This window comes from Cavia porcellus, unplaced genomic scaffold (assembly GCF_034190915.1).
Source record: "Cavia porcellus strain 051 isolate PalLab524CR breed Dunkin Hartley unplaced genomic scaffold, mCavPor4.1 scaffold_11, whole genome shotgun sequence".
Lineage (NCBI taxonomy): Eukaryota > Metazoa > Chordata > Mammalia > Rodentia > Caviidae > Cavia > Cavia porcellus.
In genome coordinates this window covers 31,697,277-31,715,554 of record NW_026947494.1, presented here as the reverse complement: position 1 = coordinate 31,715,554, position 18,278 = coordinate 31,697,277, and the positions used below count along the sequence as shown (strand labels likewise).

At 40.4% G+C, this 18,278-nt stretch overlaps 1 long non-coding RNA gene across 4 annotated transcripts in view; it reads right to left on the bottom strand.

The window, feature by feature from the left end:
- The window catches only part of LOC134478076 (uncharacterized), a 113,030-nt gene that overhangs the window by 23,546 nt on the left and 71,206 nt on the right, over nucleotides 1–18,278 (bottom strand). For 3 of the 4 annotated variants that reach the window (XR_010050442.1, XR_010050440.1, XR_010050441.1), the window contains exon 3: nucleotides 7,686–7,857. The exons of the other annotated variant lie outside the window; for it this stretch is intronic. This is a non-coding gene — a long non-coding RNA (uncharacterized LOC134478076). The remainder of the gene's footprint in view (nucleotides 1–7,685; nucleotides 7,858–18,278) is intronic. 4 annotated transcript variants of the gene reach the window in all.

Genomic DNA, 18,278 nt, shown 5'->3' with positions numbered 1-18,278 from the left:
CCTCATTCATCAGTTCTGCTCTTTTCTAAAGTATCAATCTATCTAAACTTTATTCTTCAATTCTGCTCTTTTTTAAAGTATCAATCTATCTAAACTTTATTCCTAGTAAATATGAAGTTTATACCAATTTCTGTTGGAGATATGATAATTTCTCGCTATTTTTAAGTGTTGAATATATAATGAATTTCAAGGATTTTATTACTAAAAGAGTAGGTTTCTTTTTTCCTAAACAAAAAAAGTTTAATTTTGTCCACAGTCTTTTCTAAATTCATACAGAAAAAAAAAAAAAAACCTTCTGAGTCATGTGCAGGGACTGGAAATTGTGACCAGGAGAATCTTTCCATATGGTTCCTTCATGCAGAAACACCCAACATCTCTTTGGAGCTGAAGGGAATATAACCCCACACACATGCACACACAAACATCTGCCCAGGTGTAACTTCAGATTCCAACTCATGCAGACTCCCTTTGTCCATATGACAAAAGAAATTTTCTACTTTATCCAAGACAAACAAACTGCACTTAAAGGAAAGTCATCCCATTCAACTATGAAATAGTAAACTTTGAAAGTGCTCACAAGAGTCTGAAGCACAAATTACTCCTGAAAGTGACGTTCAGTAGATGGACCTGTCAAGTGTGTACATCAAACAGAAATAAAAAAGACAAAGCATGACTATGCATTAAACTGGGTATGCTATACATGTTTTCTGTAAGTCTAGCATTTTTTTTTATTTTAAAGAGAATAAAACAAAACAACAAAAAAGATAGTAGGAAATCAACAATAGTTACTAAATTGCATATATTATCTGAATAATTGCTCAGACTACTAAATATAAGCATGCAAAGTTAATCAAACAATATAAGCCCTAAGTTGTTTCTTTACTTCAGTTGCTATCGTTACAGAAATTTCAGCTGTGTGACTTCTAATTTCTTTTGTATCTGTCTCTTAAGTCTAGCACTTTTGCCTCAACACTGAAGACAATCTTTTGACTGTGATTGTCATGGTACTAAAGGATATGCTCCTATATCTGGTCTTCAATGGAGATCATATAAAATTTTTCTATATGTTTTAGAGGATCTTCCTCAATTTTGGATCTTGTATGCTTGAATAGTGGATTTTGTATGCTCAAGAAGTATACAATGATCTTAAGTCTGCACAGATGTTGCTGACATGATGGGCAGTTTGACTTGCATTGCTGGTCTCCCTGGAAGAGCAGGACACCTCCACAGGCGAGAGAACCTGCTGGGCCCCCTCAATTGTCATTGAAACCCTGCTGCCACCACCACCACTGGCTATAGAGAAGCAGGGAGAGGGCAGGTCAGTGGGTCTCACATATTTTCTTCAACAACAATCCTGTCTAGACATTTACTCTCTGTTTTTGAAGATTCTACCCTGTATTATGAACTGCCTAGTTGCTTCTTGAAAACAGCTAATTCGATAGTTCTTCTATTTCTTTCAAATTGATAAAATGGGAATAACAATCTCATGGAACTATAGTAATGTGGACCAGAGGGCAAGAGAAAGCCACACAAGGAACAGAGCATTGCCTGTCCTACACAATGTATAGGTAGGTGCTCAATATCTATGGGCCCTAATAGTGTGCATGCCATAAGAATGACTAGGTACTGGGTACACACATGGTGCCTCCATCTCTGGAAGCCCTGAGAAGCCATCTGCTCTGGAGTACTCTCTGCTGTGCCATGTAAGCCCTGCCCTAAGCAAATGGCTCCATATCAGCCTGCACCAACCTCCAGCCTCAGCTCATCATGACCCCACCCCAGCTGCCCATGCTCCCCACCAGCGGCACCACCCTTTCTCCTGCAATGTGTCACATGCTTCCATAACTCCCATTACCTTGTCTGTCCCCTCTACCTTTGTCTACTCATTGTCTACTGTCCTTATCTCCTGATAGGAGACTGACGCAGATCCCTGCATGGTTTTGTGATTGTATTTTTTTCCTCTCTACTTTATTTCCAGGCTCAGTGTCAATCATTAATGTTTTTCAGATTTTACTTTTTAAAATTAATTTTATTGGTACATTTTAGATATACCCACTGACAATATTTAGCATAGGGAATTTATACCTTTGGATGATATATCTTAATTCTTGTTTTTACTATTCCCCTCTCCTCCTTTCAACCCCTCTTACCCTCTTTGTTTAAAAAAGCTTTGTTCCTATTTTTTCCTTCTATTCTCATTTTTTTTTCTTTCCCCTCCCCTCATCTTGCCCTCCATCCTCCCTGATTCTCCTTTCCATTTGAACATTTTTCTTCCTATTTCTTAATATCTATTATATATTTATTCTTTTGACTTCTCATACCAGGGAGGCAACATGATATTTAAACACGTGTGTCCCACTTATTTCACATAAGAATATGGTCTCAAGGTGTATCCATTTTCGTAGAAATGTCTCCGGTTTATCTATTAAAACAAAACGCACATCTTCTTTATCCATTCTTTGGTTGATGAGAATTTGGGCTATTTCCAAGATTTAACTATTACAAACTGAGTTGCACCAATCTACATTCCCACTAATTGTGGAAAAGGATCCCTTTTTGTCGGCATTTATTATTGATTGATTCTTGATCATAGCCATTCTTTTTGCAGTGGATGAAATCTTAGGTATTGTTTTATTTTGTCTCTCAAATGACCTGTGATGTTGAACATTTTTTCGTATATTTATTTGCTGTTTCTACTTCTTTATCTGAGAAGCATTTACTCATTTCCTATGCCATTTTTGGACTGGGTCTGTAAATTTGGGAGGTCTTTTTTTTTTTTTTAGTTTTTAAATAGATATTAATCTTTTGAGGAACAAGTGGAAAATTTTTTCCTACTCTATAGGTTGTGTCTTCATTTTGTTGTTGTTTTTGTTTGTTTGTTTGTTTATTTCTGTGAGAAAGCTTTTTGATATGATGAGATCCCAGTGGTTGATTCACTGTGTTATTTTCTGTGATTGTGGTTTTGTTTATAAAGTCTTTGTCTATACCTATGTCATTAAGAATTCTGCCTATTCTCTTTTCCAGCAGATTTAACGTTTCTGTTTTAATATTTAGATCTTTGATTCCTTTTGGTTTTAGTTTAGTACATGATGAAAAATATGGGCCTAGTTTTAATCTTGCATATGGAAAGCCAGTTTTTCCAGTACCATTTAGTAGAGTCTACCTTCCAGTAAAGGAAGAGGCCAGTAAAGATGCCTGGCCTCTTTGTCAATGATAAAATGGTTGAGTTTATTTGGAGTTGTCCCTATACTTCCAATCTGTGACATTGATCTTTGGGTCTGATTTTTGCCAGTATCATGTTATTTTTATCACAGTATCTTTGCATATAATTTCAGATCAGGGATTGTGATGCCCCTCCCTTGCCTTTGTTGCTCAAAATTGTTTTGTTCTATGTCTCTTCGGTTCCTATTGGTGTTTTGACTAAGACAGCTTGTTTTTAGAAATTCTGACTTGTAAAATGTAGTTAGAATCTAAGAATTGCATTTTTCAGCACATATCTCAAGTGATCTCATGCAGGTAGTTAGCAAACCAATGGTAAGAAACACTGAACATAAATTCATGCTTGCATACGTAGGATTTGAATTCTTGCTTTGAGTCTATCACAAATTATCCGGCCAGGGATTTAGCTCAACGGCATAAGCACCTGCCTGCCAAATGCAAGGTCATGAATTCGATCCTCGGTACAAAAAAATATTATTGTATGTGGAAAATCTTTGGGAAGAACAAAAACTTGTGATGCTCAGTCAGGTGCATCCACTCAGGACAAGTTCAAGAAAACAGGCTGACTACACTCACAGGTCCTGGTGACAGGCACAGCAGGCCAGCTGTGCAGCTCACATGGGAAAATATGGGGGTTAGAAAATTCAGAGACAAAAAACAGGCGCTAAGAAAAGAATGAGGTCAGAGCCTTTATGGATTTTTTTAAGGGGAAGAGGGGCAAGGCAGGGTAAACAGTTTAGGACTGGCTTGTTTGAATAGCTTTGGCCAGCTTCGTGCTACACGGTCTATATTTGCCTGGCCCTGGTGCTGGGAGGATTAAGGCAGAGGAACATGTCTCTGGGGGATGCTTGAGCTCTGGACTGGGTAATATGTGTATCCGTGCCAAGAAGATTTTGCTATCTCTAAGAACTGACTTACCTGGAGGCCAGTAGTCTCTCCCTAGCCAAAAAGAGGTTTTCAGATGTCTAAACATCCAACAAAAAAGTAATGTGCATACTCATATGTATGTATATTCATACCATTCGTTGGTGCATAGTGGGGGCTTGATGCAGTTTGATTTGAATGTGTGAATGTGGAGCATCAAGGGGCAGGGAAGGGATGGCATTTCTCTAAGCGTTAATGATCCAGGGTTCCTTTTGGGGAACAGTGACGACCTCAAACACCAAAAGTTAGCAACTATCTGTTCCCTCCTTTCCTTGAGTCCCATGGAAAAGACTAACTTGCAAACAACCACTTCTGAGTTTGTTCCTATCATTGTCAATCATTCTGTCTAAAAACAGATTGGCTGAAAATATAAATAGATTCAAGGAGGATTTAGGTATGTTCAGGATGATATATCCTGCACAGTGAGGGATGTGAGCACACTGTCTTTACCTTTGGCTGAATGTGATTGTGAGGCTGACCTGCTGGTCACCTGCCCCACTTTCTCACTGACCTTAACCTTGTATGGAAGTGTAATGCACCCAGCTGAAAGTCTACTGCTCTTGTGAGCACCTCCTGTAGACAGTTCGTCCCTTGACATGTGTAGCGAAGTTTCTGGGTTAGGCCTTCAGGAGAACACCTGCCTGAGCCATTTACCCTTAATATTTGTAAGCCACTATTTGACAGTTATGTTGTTTGTAACTGGGACAGTTCTTGATTCAGACACCCCAGGTTTTCTCATAAACATTTTTGATGCCATGACTAGCAGAAAAATATGACTTTTTACACTAGGAATTTGCTGTACCAAATGACAGTTTGAGATTGTTAGAGAAAAAGACTATTTTGTGATTTTTCTTATGGCCGCTAAAATAACATTGTTCTCTTGCTGTGTTGATTATTATTTAAACTAAATTTTGTTTAACAAAAAACTGCTAATGAAATTGCACAATATCTTACATAAATCCAAGCACAAATGTCTTATGACTTCAGAAAATATATAGCACCTATCCAACACAGAACAGAAATTATTTTATTGCAAATATGGGGTCTAAAATGGGCCACTGCAGTTGACAATTTCAGGAAATACCTCTTGCCAAATTAACTTTCAGAAAGTTTCAAGGCCAAAATGGTGGTGTAACTAATATGGGACTAGCTAAAGAGCACAATTTATCTCACCAAATCACTGGGTCATATCAATCTGGATGGTCAGTGAAGACTGATGAACCGCACTCCTATAAACAGGCTTTATAATAACAAAGTGGGGACTTTGTTAATGTAAAGTACCTGGTGGGTGTCAGCCTTTTTCGTCTTCCTAAGCAGGTGAGATCATTCTTACCAGCATGTCCACAAACAATTTCACATTACTCTGGAAACAATATTATGCAATTTAGAAGGGCATTAAAATCATCTCCGCAGACACTGAACAGGATTTGATTCCAGCTCTGACTATAAAACCACAGAAAAATAAATTTTACCTGACACTTGGGTGTATACAGTGTCTCAGTAATAGAAATGAATGAACTTTACACTAAATGTTTCACATGTAGAAAATTGAATCTGAATCTTTTGATAAACTATGTCTTCAAAGATGCAATACCCTTTTTACTCTCCTAATTGTTATTTTGATGCAATAAATCTCTTATCTGGAAACAAGGCAAATATAACTGCATGGCATGTGTATGCCATGTGTTTTAGAAGATCCATAAAAATGTTTCATTTATGGTTTGATGAAAGGCACAACAGTCTTCCAAGAACATTAATCATTAATTTTGGAAATTTAGATTTCATATGCAACTTAGCACTGGAATAGTGCTTGTTAAATATCAGTCAAAGAAATACTCATTTAGAGGCTGGGAGTATAATTCAGTGGTACAGCACTTCACCGGCATGTAGGAAGCCCTGGGTTCAATCTCCAGTACTGCAAAGGAAAAAAACGTTCATTCAATAACTAGTAGGCACCTACAGCGATAGAATTTATCACTTCCTTAGATAATTGGCATTCATATGTAATAATGTGAATGATACTCAACAAAAATAAATGCGTTATATGTTAAGGTTTTTAAAATCAAAATAATTAAGAAAAAAAGTTTTAGGTTCAAGAAGTATAATCTAAGTAAAAGAAAATCATCCAAACTTTCCTCATCTACAAATGTCTCTGAAATTTTGGTTAAGGCTTGTTAAATTGAAAATAACTTAAATGCACTAAAACTAACTTAATTAAATTTGTGCATATTAGCACAGGAAGTAAGCTGGGCCTACAAAAGAATTAGATCAGGAACTATAAAGCTAGCAGAATCAGTTATTTCTCCATCTCTCTGGATTTACATGGTCTCTTGTTTCTGCTTTTGCCTATGTTGTCTGTATCATTTTATCTTTCCCTTTCTGAATATTCGTTTTATTTCGACACATGAAGGCCCAATTTTTCATAAGCCTGGCACAGAAGTTTAGCAAGATCTAGTGAGCATTTCAGAATTCTACTTCCAAATTCTAGGAAAAGAAGTTGGATTGGTTCAGCCTGGGTTGGGTGACTAGCACTGATTCAATCAGCTTTAACAATGGGGAAGAATTACCAAACAAAATTATGCCATAGGAGCCCACCCCTATGGATTGAGAGCTATGGTTGGGATTCTAAGAGATGGGGAGTGTCTTAGTTATTTTTCTCATTGCTGGGACAAAATAAAAAGGAAAAGTTCATTTAGCTCACATTTTGTAGAGGTTTCAGTCCACAGTCAGCTGGCTCTAAGGCAGGGTGCCATGGCAAATGGGCAACACAGAGGATAAATAGTCCACGACAGGGTGGTCAGGAGGCAGCAAAACAGCAGTAGCAAATTCCCTTCCAGGCTACAAGTCTTTTGGGTGATGCTACCCACATTCAGAGTAGGCCTGCCCGTTACCCACGCTCAGAACCATGATAACTAATGGACTAATCCAGCATCACACACCCTTAATCTCAGTATTGCAGACCAGTGATCCAGTTGCCTCTCAAAAATCCCACCAGTGAGTATTTGAGGCTCTGGGGGCAACATCTAGATACAAAATGTGACAGAGAGCAAGAGTTGGGCAGACACTTCCAAGTTTTTTCTACACTTGAACTGAAGACAAAATGTTTTCAGGCCTGAAGCTGTGGTACATACTTGTAACTCCAGAAATCTGAAAGGATGAGACAAGAGGAAAACAAGCTTGAGCCCAGTCCAGGCAACTTAGCAACTCAGACACAGTCTCAAAATAAAAAGTAAAAAGGGGAAGGGGATGTCACTCGGTGAAAAGGCCCCGAGTTCAATCCCCAGTTTCCTCCCCCTCCCAGAAAGTGTGATCAGTTATGAGTTTTACTACAAAGGTAACAGTCAGTCCTGAACCTCAGGGAAATTGTGGATTGACTGTGTCAACTTGAAAAGTGCAGAAGTTTATCTAATCAACTCAGCACCTCTACACCCTCAGGTGTGGAAGATCCACTCTAGGTTGGCTCATCTTCTGGCTGAAATAAAGGGGAAATAAAGGATGGATCAGATTCTGTTCCTCAGAGAAATACCAGTGTTTGCTTTCACCTTGGATATCACCTCCTGGCTTCCAACGCAGACTCTTCAGAGTCTTCTGCATAGACGCTTTGGCTTCTGCCATGGATCCTTCAGTTTTTCATTGTAGACTCATCAGTCTTCTACTGCAGACCCATCAGCCTCCTGATATGGATTTGCACAGACACTGTAGTGAACTCCGGACCTAGAATTGAAATTCTTGGTCTCTAATGTGCAGACGGCCTCTGCACTGAGTGACCATTGGAAGCTAATCTTGTAATTTCTTACACATTTGTATATCTTGTGTTATATCTGTTTCTCTAGTAGAATGCTGACTGATACACTCACTCAGCTTTGCAGAAAATCTACCAGAACTAATGCATTTCTCTCTCTTAACCGAAGTAAAGTTAACAATGTTTTCTAAACCCTACTTCATCCTCTAAGGCAAAATGATTTCACTGAACAGACCAGAAACATCTGACCCTTTTTAAAAAGGGTTTAATAAGAGGTATGCATTCACATGCAGCTTTAGCTGTGTTCCATTTAATTCCATGTACTTTCTACATGAGAATTTCTTTGTGTATTTTCATAGCTCTTCAGCCTGATTTTTTTCCTAAAACACATCACCCCATACATTTATGAGTGCCTTGTACATGATTTACATGATGGCATTGGCTTTGAAATCTATCATTGCTACAGTCTTAGTTACTTTTCTCATTACTGACACCCAACACCCAACACCCAAAGTTAAAGAAGGGAAATTTATTTAGCTCACAGCTTGTAGAGGTTTCACTACATAATCCACTAGCTTCAAGGCAGGGTAGCACAGCAGACAGGCATCAAGAGAAGAAATAGTTCATGTTGGGTAGAAGGTAGCAAAAGCAAAGAGAAAACCACAGTTCTTTCTAACCCTTATATCTTATCCAGGACACTTAGGGTTGGCCACACTCACACCCTTTAATCCCAGTGCCCTGGAGACCAGCACTGCATCATTAATCAATCCCAGTGTCACCCACTCTAGACTCACCCACTTCTGAAAATGCCCCACCTATGACCACATGAGGCATTGGGAGGACATCTAAACACAGGACATAGAAACTACCATAACGTCATACAATCCTCAAAACATTTCCTCAGTTAGAATCAAAAGCAAAAACATGTCAACTTCCCCATCTTTCCATATTCCATGTATTTCATGGTTTCCAGTATTATTTTCCAGAACCAACTCTTTGCCTTGTCTGAACCCCTATCACACAGTTGATTCAAGACAGCTCTCACCCTGACAAAAAGCAACACAGTTTCACTTTAAGCCTTCTTCCTATTTAGGAAATGATGTCAAACCTTTACCTCATTGTTCCAATTCTTATTATCTCATGTAAACTTATCTCAGTGACAAATTATAAAGCTGATGAATATGTAAAAGGTATGTGTCAATGCAGTGTATTAATACACGTTACTTCCTAGATTCAGAAACTAAATTTCCATCAAACTATGTTTTCCAGACTAAAACAATATTTGCCCTAATGATGTGACCCCACTTATGGTTTCAGATTTTCTCAGTGGAAATAATAACCTTCTCAGAATAAAATCAACTTGAGTTTGCGTGTGTTTGTTAAGAATACTATTTATCTGGCTCTTAGAAAATATTTTTTTTCAAAACACACCTGCAAAGGAGATCTTACTTACCGTAACTCTACGAATGAAGCAATAATAATGATGGTGCTGATGCTGCTGATGAAAGATTATTTATTCCACTTCAAATAGGAACAGACTGAGGCCTGAATAACTAGCACTCTAATTTGGTCACAACGTTCCAAAGAAACTTGGCCAGAAGTGTAAAATGAAGATGTGTATCACATGGCTTCCTAATACCTCATGAAGCACTAACATCTCATTTTAATTAATCAAGTTAATTAATTAAATTTTATCAACACAAGATATAACTAAGTGGTAAGCCCAAAGTTCTTAGCCACTTTGATAAGGAGTGAGATGGAACAAAAGTAAGATGCTATAATCCCAGACAGCTTGAGGTTGTGGAATTAAATGTTCTGTTTCTAAGGTTATGACAATATCCAGAGTGAATTATAGAAGATAATGTAAATTATTCTAAAGGTGAAGTTCAACTTCTATTGGCAGAATCTTAGCAACAAGTGGAATATTTGAAGTAGAACAAAAAAAGTTTATCTTTCAAGCTGTAAAATGGTCATGTTGAAACATTCCATCCATTTTCCATCCTAGTCACCCAAATAAAGCTACAAATGCAGGTGGACTTGGAGCAATTTTTCAAATTGCTTTTTACTCAAGAAGTATAATTTTCACAAATAGCCCTTTTCGGATCATGGCTTGTTGCCTGTGCCAGATGCAAAACATAAGCTCAGCTCAGGGCTGCTGAAATCTGTCCCTAAGTATGTCCTTGAGCTGCAGTGGGAGCCTATCCAGACTAAGACACTGGGGTCTAAGCACACAGGGGCACTGAGCCTCTCAACTCAGGAAGCCTTTCAGAGGTAACTTATTTCCCTAGTTCAGTTTGACTTTGGCACAGCTGACCAAATCTTTAACCACCTTGGACCATGCTCTGTTCCTGAGAGCAGCCCAAATCCACACTTGGAATTTAAATAATCTGCTGGAGATTTTTTTAAAGCATGAATTTATGACTGGTCATTTTGTCCACACATGGTGTCTTTTTTAGAAAGGAAAACAGTTTTATTGAAATAGAACTTTGCACCACTTCAAAAAGAAACCAGCCACCCATTAACAATCACTCTGCATCCACACCAACCCCAGCCCCACAAAACAACTAATCTTTATGTCACTATAGATTCGCCTATTCTGGAATTACATACAGACAAGATCATGCAACATAGTCATTTACAACTGGCTCTTGAATTAGCATAATGATTTCATGGTTCTCCCATGCTGTAGCATGTATCCCTACTAAGTTCTTTTTTATTGTTGAATAATAATCATGGTTTAGGTGTATCACACTTTGTTTACCCATTCATCAGTGGAAGGACATGCAGGATATTTTTACTTTTGAGCTCTAGTGAATAATGCCACTATGAACTTTCACATGTATGTCTTCGTATGAACATGATCTTTTCATTTATCATGGACAGGTAACGAGTAGAATTTCTGGGTTATATGCTGAGTTTGAGGACTCATCAAATGTTCCTCACAGCACCTACAACACTTTCCACCTTGTGCTATCTGAGAGTTCTAGTGTCTCCACATCTCTACAAACATTTGTTACTGTTTGTATTGTCTATGGTATTTTGATACAAATAGCAGGTGTCTCCCGGTCGGCACTTCCATGACATTTCGATGGATCTGAAAGGTGACTGTTCATCTCTGGTAGCTTCTCTTTGAATATTCCTAAACTGCCTGTTCCATATACCCTAAGCAGACATCCTAAATATTATTTTTAGTGATTTTTGCATGATGTTGTAGTATTTAATTTCGTTCAAGTAGCCAGGTTTTAACCAATGACTATCTGCTTGGTCTCCTCTCTAGAGCCTCAGAACTCACAGATCTAAGTATCTCCCTAGAATTTATGTCTACCTCCCATTATGGAGCAGATTTTGAGTGGCAGCAGCAGCAGTGACCAGAAGAGTCACACCAGTGGACCACTGCCCCAGCCTACGGTATATTTCCTTACTGATGAGGCACAGTGACCACTAGGTAGTTCCCCATGTAAAGTGTCCTCTGAGAAGAGACACAGTGGAAGGCAGAACCAGAAGGACAAGGTCTCCAAAGAAGGTAGCCACAAATGATGGTAACAGCAATAAAAAGATGACTTTTTCTCATTTGGAGGAGGAAAAAAAACCTTTCTCTGAACTCTACATAAGTGATCAAAATCTCATCCCAGAAGCTTAAGCCCGGGATAGAATTAGAGCCTCCAGTGGGCTGCTCCAAGGATGGGAGAAATTGAGTAGATCTGAGCCAACATTCCACGTGGGATTCAACCCTGTTGAAGCTTAGAAGACCAAGTCCTCAAAGGATAGATGTAAGACCTTAAGTGGGCAGAGCCAAGAGTCAGAAGCCAGAGCAAGATTAGACTGAACAAATCCCTGGTGACGACTTCAAGCATTAAAAGCACAACACATCCATCCATTGGTAGGTAAAAGCCTAGAATGAGGGATGACACACAATAGGAGTGGAGAGTCCCTGCTCTACCCTATTTCTAGGGTGATTTCTGGCAAGACCTTTCTGGGGCACAGAGGCACTATGGACTAAACTTTTCCCAAGCCTGGCATATTCCTTATACAGAGTGGGCCCGGCTCTTGGTTCTTTCTGGAAAGAGTTGCAAAATGACATCTGAAAGGCAAGAAAGGAGAGTTCTCAAATTATGGATGGCCAGGGTTGTGGGTCAGTATGAGTTCAGGGTTGTGGTACCGTTTATCTTCTGAATTATCCATCAGAGTGATGGACCTAAAATTAGGGAGTTTGTCATTTGCAAGATTTGCTAACTCATACACACATGCCCTGAATGTGCGCGTGCGCACACATACACACACACACACACACACACACACACACACACACACACTCGGGAACTTAGTTATAAACATCCACATCAATCAACAGTTACCACAGACTGCATACATCCACATATATGCCTAGGGTTGCACTAGGAAAAAACTGATCTTGACCCATTTGAATGAGACCTGCAGGAAGATTGTTTTTCACCAAGAGACAAACGGAGGAAGGCAACATTGTTCTCCCTCATGCTGGGGAGGATTCAGATACCAAAGCTATCTCTGTGGGCTGGAAACCTCAGGAGATCACGTTCTCTGGCCAAACTCAAAGTATTTCCGGGTGTGAGCTGGCCCTAAACAAGGCCAGAAGTGCCGTGCAGCTCCTGGTATTTTGATATTTCCAGCAATTAGTAGTGTTGAAAAGTCTTTGGAGTTTGTGCAGTGATTTTATAAAAGAAACAAATTCTTAAGAGGGGGTGGGAAGGCAAGCAAGATTTCCCCTTCATTTCAAGAAAAAGATCCGTTTTATATTGTGTCTGTTCTGGCACACAGGAGAATGACAGAAGGCTGCTGCCTCTCGGGCCAAGCTGTGGGTCTCATTTCTATCCTCTGTCAATGATGTCGTTTCAAGTTTTCAGACAGACTTAAAATCATTAGCTGGTAATCTTGATGGGGGCAGAGGCTCTCCAAGGGGCCTCCTGGTGCTGAGAGGAGGCAGCTCGGGGACACACTTGAGTGGTGACCCAGTGCTGATAACCGGAGAGGGCCAAATTTATGAAGTGAGCAGCTCATCAAAAACACGAGGCTCTCAGAATTCATGGAAGCAGGTGCGAAATGACCAGGTTTCAACAGCTGAGGTAGGATGATACTGTGTAATAAGAGAAGCCGCTCCTGGGACAGGGTCGAGTGAGACCAAGACCAGGGCAGGCTGTGCCCGGGCCAGCGCTCCGGAGCTGGGTTAACCCACGCGGATGACCCGCCTGCGGCTGGGTGCGGAATGCAGGCGTGGGCGGTGCAGACGCGAGCCTGGCCGGCGCTTGTGAAGTCCAGCAGCCTCGCTCCGACATCACGAAGCAGCAGGTGCACATTGCAGGCGTTTCTTTTATTCCATAAAATACTTAAAATGCAGTTTTAAACATCCTGAGGAGCAAAAACTTCATCATGGGGAGGGCGGGTAGGAACATGGCAAAGATTGACGCGATAAAGATTTTTATTTTCCAAAGATTGAAAGCATCAACAATGTGTGTTTGCTTGTTTTCTGTTTTCTCTTTTTAAATTTTTGGTTTTCTTGAAAGTCATTCGAAATTAAACGGAAGCTTTCCTTTAAAAAAGTTATTTTTGTTGTATTTTGGGTTTTGTGTTGTTAGGATTCGAACCCAGGTCCTCAGGCACCTGCTGGGACTTGCACTCCACCTCTGAGCCACATACTCCTTCAAAAAAAGCTGTTAAAGAAGTGCACCCTTCAGCCAACATGGGTGAAGTTTCTTGATAGCAGTTTTTGGAGCTGACCTTTAAAAAGCAAAGACGTGTTCTTTACCCACCCCTCTGTGGATGGACATACAGGCCGCCTCCAAGACTGAGCTACTATGAGTTGTACAGCTATAAACATGAGTATATACGTATCACTGAGATATGGGACCTTTAATTCTTTTGGAAGATTTCAAAAGAGGGGACATCTGGATCAAAAGGAATTTCTAGCTTTAACTTTCTGAGATATCTCCATGCTGATTTCAATAGTGGCTGCGCTAGTGTTCACTCCCATCAAAAATGTAGAAGGGTTCCTTATACTACGGAGTAGCACTCTGCTGTGAACAAACATAAGCTTGTCAGTTGTAGGACTAGATACGCCTTGAGACCACAGTGTTATATGAAATAATTAGAAACCCCAAATACAAATAAAGGGCAAAATAAAAGATCAATAATAGGAAGTAGAGTGATCTTTTTCAAAATGAGGCTGTTGTTTTATGCTTTTCATAAACAAGGTGGATATAAAATGCTATGGAAGAAAAAATGTTCTAAGAATCAACCCAGATGGTGTTCTCACAGACAGAACACTCAAAGTTGTGTGAGAGTTTCAGGCAACACTAGCAAAACAAGGGAAAATGTAGGCTTCTTGTTCAAAAACTATGAACAGTTTTAATACACAGACAAGAGAGAGCCTCAGCCCAGTCGGAGGTTACTCTGAGGGAATGACCCCTGGTTTTAGGTGACTTTCTTTCTGACAGCCTACCAGCAACTGGCCTCTGTTTCCTCCTTCCAGGAGGTGGTGTGCTGAGGTAACTCCCCACATTCTGCCCTCCAACTGAAGATTTCTCTGTTCAGCTCTTTCCAGGCCAGCCCAGGAAACTGGGTTTCAGCTTCAGAACTTTAAGGCAAGGGTGGCTTTCTGGGCAGCCAAAGAAAATGACAGAGCTTTCATTGTCATTTTCATGGTCATCCTGTTTTGTGGGTTTATTTTGTCCTATTTTTGTGGATTGAGGAGGATTGAACCCAGAGCCTTCATACTGAGCTACACCCCCACAGCTTTTCATTGGTTTAGTTTTATTTTAGGGCTAGGTCTCCCTAGTCATTAAGTTGCCCGGGCAGGTTTAAAATTTGTAATCCTTCTGTCTCAGCCTTGCAAGTGCTGGGATTACAGAAGTACTCTACCACACTACCACTGGCTTGTTCTGTTTTTGTGATTCCAGGGTTGAGTTCAAGGCCTCTCACATACTAGACAAACTCCATGCTGCTGAACTACACATATGGCCCCACACCAGGACTTTCAGATTTTGTTTCCTAAAAATAACATTTATTGTAAGATCTTTTTCTGATTAGAAAAAATGCATGTTTGTTGACAAAATGCAAAAACTACAGAAAAGCGTGAACGAAACAAAACTACCAGGAATCCACCCACTCAGACGTAGCCACCAGTTACATATTTTTATGTGTCCTAAGTTTTTCCTACATATGTTAGACATATGCGTATATACATATAAATTTTCCAAAATGAGATCATACTATAATATCATTTCATAAACTCTTTCAACTTAATATTTTCCTGTAAATACCTCAGATTTAGAGGTCAAACAGTAGTCACATACACACACACACAGACGCATATCACACATACTTAACACATGGACACATTCAATTTATATTTACATTCTCATTTATACACATACATGTATAGAAAAATATATTTAAGTTGCATTGTATAATTATGTCATTATTCACTTATATTCACTCTGACTACATTGGTTAAATTGTAAATAATATTCTCTTCTCTGTTCATTTTGCAGTATTCAAAACAGAAAAATTGATTGATCTTTTCAGTCAAAATCTAAAAAGAAAATCAGGGTATCCCCAGTTCTTTGAAACAACTTGATCTCTGCATAATTGGCACATCCTGTCCAATAATTAGCTCACTAAATACAATAGTGTGAGTTTAAGAGGTAGATTTCCTAATACTGCAAATTGAACCCAAGGATTTCTAACTCAGCTACATTCCTAACCATTTATAATTTTTTAAAAATTAAGAATTTTTTTTTCAACTTTTGAAGTATCTCACAAAGTTCCAGTCGCCCAGACTCAATTCAAACTTTTGATCCTCCTGCCTCAGCTTCCCAGAATTCTGGGGTTATAGGCATGCACCACTGCACCAGACATAAATGGGGGTCTCTTGATACTCACAGGTAGCACTTCATTTGGAATCAGATGCTCCCAAAGGAGATAACGGGCGATATTCCTTCTCATTAAACTGCAGCATTTCCTCATTCTCTCACGAGCACAGGGGCAGCCAAGAGCCTCCAGATTAAAAAGAATAACACTAATAATACACCAAAATCTTTCAGCACATGAAAGGGTATTTTAGAAGCGGCTTTTCATTTCAACATTCTTTCAACAGTTTAGTCAACTTCTCATAAAATTAATAGTAAATACTTTGTTTAAGGGGTGTATTGCTAGTATTTTTGTGTGATTTGTTTTGTGTTATTGAAATTTGCTACCCTGGAGAATGCTCAGCTGTAAATGCCATTCTTTATCAACATGAGCCAGGCTGCTGATACACGGCTTGCAGTTCACTTTGAACTACAGTTTTGCTGTTTTCTGCTGCTTTCTTGCCACAGAGCAAGAGTCTGGGAGTAAAAAATTGAGAGGCGAAGGTCATGGAGTTGTAGTAGAAACAGCCTCTCTCCCAGGAGGCAGGACTGGCTGACTGGAACCAGCAGGTGCCTGTGCCAGGGACTAGGCCAGGTGCTTCTCTTCCCTCTTTGTCCCCCAGCAGCCTTTTTGAGTATTATTAGTTCAATTGCGAGAGTAGAGAACAGAATTAGGCCACTCCAGCACTTGCTAAAGCCGCACACCTAGGTGACAAAACTGCAGTGGGACCCAGATCTCATCCTGCAAGCAACACTGCTCTTCCCACTAATCTGTCCGTCTCCTCGAGGTGACAGGAGCAGAAGCCTGCCCTGTCCCACTTCTCAAAACAGTCTTCTGCGGGTGCTCTGATGCATGGTGGCACCTTATAGCTGCCAGCACCTGCCAGCACTGGCAAGTCACAAGCTTGTGTGTATTGCTTTAAAGAACAAAATGTGCCACAGACAACCCAGGAGTAGCAAGCTGAAGTTTCTCGGTGATTAATAGTGACCTACATGTGTGGACTTTCCCTAAGAGTTGAAAAAGTAAAGTGTGTGTCTGTGTGCGTGTGTGTGTGTGTGTGTGTGTGTGTGTGTGTGTGTGTGTATAAGAAAGATCTCTGAGACATCACTGAGTGACATAGGAAAGCTGAAGTGTGCCCACTGGCACCATAGGCCCTATCTGACCTTTACAGGCTTCCCTTCCACACTTGCATCTGTGCCACCCCACACTGTCATTTACATACATGCTCCCCTGCAGCAGCCTCATGATTTTCTGTGGGGCCATCATGGCTATTTCTAAAGGTCCCAACATTGTGCTTTTCTGAGCCAGAACTTTCCAGCATCAGTTAGGCCAAGAGGGGCAGTTCTGTCAGGTGGGGTTAGCGTGCAGCTCTTCAGGAGACAGAGGCAGTGTCAGCCCCTATGCCACCCCAAGATGCACATGAGCCCAAACCAATGCATGCAGTAGGTATTCCTTCTTATCTCACAGATGCTCTTCACTTAGAGGAAAAACCATGCAGAACCTGGAGTCAAGTTGCACCAAGGAATTGTTCCTCTTATGCAGTTCCATTGCCCTGTAGAAAAGGCCTGGAAAAGTCACCAGATGCCAGGGATGGACAGTCACCTGCAGTGAGCAGTTAGTACCCTTTGACTGTCATGGGCCTCTGTGACCCCAGCACACTTAACCCACAAGCACTCGCAAATACTTGCTCAGTGAAAGAGAGTGCTGGCCAATGGTCCCCTTTTAGAAATGCCATCTCAGGCTGTAGGACCTGCAAGCAAACTACTCCAGGTGGCACTTGTGAACACAGAAGCTCTGCTCTCAAGACCAAAGGAGGCCTGGTTGTACCTGTGTCACCTGGTTGTACACTAGAATCACCTGGGGAGATGCTGAACCAATGAAGAGATGAGTACCTTCCTTGGATTTGGGTTTAATTTACCTGGAATGTGGTCCAGGTAGAGGTATGTTGTCAAAGCTCCCTAGGAAGGGTTGCCAGACAGCAAATGAAAATACAGAATGCCCAGAGTACATGTGAATTTCAGACAAACAACAAATAAGTCTCTGCTGTATATATCAGTACTGTGCTGTCTTAGTGACTTTCTCATCTCTGGGACAGAATATCCAACACAATTTAAATTTATTTTAGCTCAGTTACAGTCCATGGTTGGCTAGCTCCAGAGCAGAAATGGCATGGCAGAGGGGCATGGTGAAGGAAAGCTTCTCACTTCAGGGTCCCAGGAAACAGGGAACAAAGAGAGAAGTGAGGGAGGGAGCTCTGCCTTTACAGGTCACACCCTTGGGGACCTTCCTCTGCTGACTGGGATCCATCTCCTCACAGTAGCCAGGGACCACACATCCCAGCTCTAATCCTCCTCCAAAATCCTTGTCTATAAGCACATGAGGCTTTTGGGGGACATTCTTGAACTGGACCATAACATATGCCAAAACTTGTGTTTATCTAAAATTTGAATTGAATGCACGGTCTATATTTTATCTGACAGTGCAATCCCAGGTGATGCTAGTATGCGCCCAA